Below are 697 nucleotides of genomic sequence, written 5' to 3'. Positions count from 1 at the left end.
ACTGCCATCTCTTATGAACCAAGATCAGCTAACCGAGTCAGATTTTGTGACAATCTTGACTTCTTTCCATACTCAGACCTGTTATGGAGAGGCCTTGCCTTTGTCTTGTTCCATCCCCATGGTAACCATGGGCCCTAGTGCTCTGGGGAAGGGCTGTGGCCACAGGAGGACAGCTGGAGGCAGGGGCTGCAGCTCCCAGCATCCAGAGGCAGGAGCTAGTCTTCTTTCCTCATTCCCGAATTTCACCACTGAGAACTTGGAGATGGGAACACCACCAAACATAATAGACCACAGCTAGAACTAAGAGGAATAGCACAAACACAGTGGCCGGTGCCTGTCACCCGCACGGTGGCTAAGAAAAACAAGTTCATAGTAACATGAGGATTGTAAATCAAAATGAAGCCAAATACAGAAGAGGCAGATGGGGCAAGACTTTGAGCAGGGACATCAGCTGAGGGCAATCTCTGAGTGTAAGTCTGTCTTAAACCTCCTACTTTACTTCCTACCTCTAGATGAGGCATCCATAGTGTGTGTGTGTGTGTGTGTGTGTGTGTGTGTGTGTGTGTGTGTGTGTAGGAGATTTTTTAAAAAAGATGTGATAGCAATACCCATGAAGGATTATATGGCATGGTCAATACAAGGGTGGTTAAAATGCAGAAATCAGTAAGTGTAAGGCACATAAATAGAATATAGGATA

Source organism: Acomys minous, assembly GCF_964271855.1.
Source record: "Acomys minous genome assembly, chromosome: 3".
Lineage (NCBI taxonomy): Eukaryota > Metazoa > Chordata > Mammalia > Rodentia > Muridae > Acomys > Acomys minous.
The sequence above is the reverse complement of the archived record's forward strand: the minus strand, read 5'-3'. Positions refer to the sequence as shown.